Genomic DNA, 3,408 nt, shown 5'->3' on the forward strand with positions numbered 1-3,408 from the left:
AGGAGATATTTCATATTTGTTAAATGAAGTGACTGATTAATGGATGGCTGAATGAATTAGTATATTAATATTCCCAGAGAAAAAAATTAAGGGAATTTCTTTTATTGGCTTAATTTAGTGTTACCTTAAGTCCTACCGCTACAAAAAATTGGGGAAGTATAAGTGACAGAAGTCTTGTTGCAACAAACATTTAATGAGCACCTACTCTGTGCTACGTACACTGACAGATTCTAGGACAAGACAAACCTAGATACAGTTCCTGCCTTTAAGGAGCTCCTAGACTACCTGGTGATGAGTTCTCTGACTGTGTGCAGAGGCTGCTGTGAGGGACCAGGGGGTCAGAAAGGATTCCTGAAAGAGAAGATGTCTGAACTGAGTGCTGAGGAAACTGTCCAGGCAAAGAGATGGAGGAAGGCCATTCTAGGCAGAGGGACAATGTGGGCAGAAGCCCAGAGGTGTTTGGGAGTATTGTGTCTGTGGAGTGAGGGGGTGGGAGGGGAGTTAGAGTATCAGGGCTAGATCAGGAAGGGCCTTCTTTGGCCCTGCTAAAGAATTTAGATTTTACCTTGAGGGCATGAGGGAGCCATTGAAAGAATTCTAAAATCCCATAATGTCAAAAAGTTTGCCCACCCCTGGTCTAGTGGGTGGGAGAACAGAAATATAGGCAATTATAATCCAGGGTCGAGGACAGAATGTGGGTGGGAGAACCTCAAAGGAGAAAGTCTAACCCAGTGTTGATGGCTCCCACCTCCCTTGTGCACTGTAATGTTGATCACATCATTATGTCTGATGTGTCTGCATGTGGATCTTTCCCCTACTGGACTGTTAACTCTTTGAGGACATAAACTATGTGTCACTTAGCTTCATATCCCTGATTCTTAGCACAGGGTCTGGCATAGAGGAGATATTTCATATTTGTTAAATGAAGTGACTGATTAATGGATGGCTGAATGAATTAGTATATTAATATTCCCAGAGAAAAAAATTAAGGGAATTTCTTTTATTGGCTTAATTTAGTGTTACCTTAAGTCCTGTCACTACAAAAAAATTGGAGAAGTATAAGTGACAGAAGTCTTGTTGCAACAAACATTTAATGAGCACCTACTCTGTGCTAGGTACACTGACAGATTCTAGGACAAGACAAACTTAGATAGAGTTCCTGCCTTTAAGGAGCTCCTCGACTACCTGGTGATGAGCGCTCTGACTGTGTGCAGAGGCTGCTGTGAGGGACCAGGGGGTCAGAAAGGATTCCTGAAAGAGAAGATGTCTGAACTGAGTGCTGAGGAAACTGTCCAGGCAAAGAGATGGAGGAAGGCCATTCGAGGCAGAGGGACAATGTGGGCAGAAGCCCAGAGGTGTTTGGGAGTATTGTGTCTGTGGGGTGAGGGGGTGGGAGGGGAGATAGAGTATCAGGGCTAGATCAGGAAGGGCCTCCTTTGGCCCTGCTAAAGAATTTAGATTTTACCTTGAGGGCATGAGGGAGCCATTGAAAGAATTCTAAAATCCCATAATGATCAGGGTTGCGTTGTAGAAAATTACTCTCGCAAGAGTGCAGAAAATGGATTGGAGGAACAAGAATGCTGTAAGAAAGATCAGTCAGGAGAATACTTGGAGCATACTTGGAAGGCGGTGGAGCGAAGAATAGACATAAAAGGCAGTAGAGGGTATTCTGCCAGAATTCAGTGATCCGATGGTTACACTGACTCTCAGGCTTCAGATGTGGGTGACTGGGTGGGTGGCAATACCATCATCCAAGGAAGAGAAAGTATAAAGAGCAGGTTTGGGAGTGAAGACAATGAGTTCCTCTGGGCATGGAGAGTGTGACGAGCCTGTGGGACATCCCGGCTGACCCCTGAGGAAGATGGACATGTGGGTCAGAAGCTCAAGAGAGGGAACTGGTTGCTGTACAGATCCAGGAGCCTCCAAGGCAAGCATTTCAAACTCACTGCCAGCAGGGCCGAATGGCAGTGAGTTTAACATGCTTGCTCCAAGGGATGAAGGTGAAACTATGCTAGTGGGAGAATCACCCAGGGAGAGGGGCTGAGGTGGGAAGAAGAAAGGGCCATCTGAGAGTCTCAACCACCTTTTGTGAAGATTTCCAAAACATTTTTTTAATCCTCTGGGTGCCTCAGAAGTATTACCACTTAAGAGCAGCCTCCTGTCCCAAAGCAAATATGGCAAATTCATGAGATAAGCAATTAGAGAAAAGCAGCAGTGCTGAGAGAGGAGCCTGATTTCCAGGTGTCCCTTTGTAGGTAGCAACAAAGGGCCATGAAATGAGTTTCAGGAAAGAAAAGAGGAAGGGATCCAGATAAGGCCTGCTTGAGCTATGTGGTTTTTGCTTATTTGAGTCATGCCCGGGGCATGACCTGTATTCCCCACCCCCACCCCCACCCCCCAGGTCCAACATTTAAGCTGTAGGCTTCCCAGGGGTGTCCATGCAAGCCTGCATCTTTGCCTCCCTGGCTGCTTCAGTCTCCTGCAGACTGAAGGCCCCATTCAATCTTTCAAGTTACAGGCATCTGAGGTGGCCTGATCTAGACAAATGCTTGTTTAAGCTGTCTCCTGACTGTGAGGAATAAAAATCAATATTTCAAAATCTGAATTATTCAGATGCTGTACCCCAGAGGTGATTCATAACCTGAGAGCGCCTCAGTAGGAGAACGGAGGCTGAGGAGTTGTGTAAACTGGCTTAGCTCACAATTTCCCATGCAATCAGTCAAAGGGCTGACAAAAGATAAAATAACAGAATTGTTCTTACACAGTGTCCTGAGGAGAGCTTGAAGGAGCTGGGCGGCTCCTGCTAAGAAGTTGAGACTGTCATAATAAGAAGAGAAGCTACTTGTCTTAATGAATAACCAGAGGGTCCCCTGGACTCTCTAGCACTGGTGTCGAGAAGTCCTAGGTCAAGCATGTCAAACTCAAAGGCTAATATGGGCCAAATAAATGAGGCATGTGACCCATGGGCCGAGAGTTTGATATGCTTGTCCTAGGTCCTTTGCACAAGGGAAGGCAGGTTAAGCTGGGGAGAGAGGATTATTCCAAGTACTTCCTTTTAGAATACAATTTAAGAGCTTCCCTAAAATAAGGGGCTATAGTCTTAAATCCCCGACCTGGAGTCACTACCTCATGTAGGCACTTAAACCTACTGCTGGGGTTGGCATGGGCATGTGTATCAAGATCCTGAGTGGATGGCTGGACTGGCCAAGGGAGGAGCTATAGTCTTAAATCCCTGACCTGAAGTCACTACCTCATGTAGGCACTTAAACCTACTGCTGGGGTTGGCATGGGCATGTGTATCAAGATCCTGAGTGGATGGCTGGACTGGCCAAGGGAGGGGGATGAAGCTAGAGTGTGGATGGTTTGATGAAAACCCACACCACAAATGGAGAAAACACCAAAACCCAT

This window comes from Myotis brandtii, unplaced genomic scaffold (assembly GCF_000412655.1).
Source record: "Myotis brandtii unplaced genomic scaffold, ASM41265v1 scaffold4, whole genome shotgun sequence".
In the NCBI taxonomy this organism is placed as follows: Eukaryota; Metazoa; Chordata; class Mammalia; order Chiroptera; family Vespertilionidae; genus Myotis; species Myotis brandtii.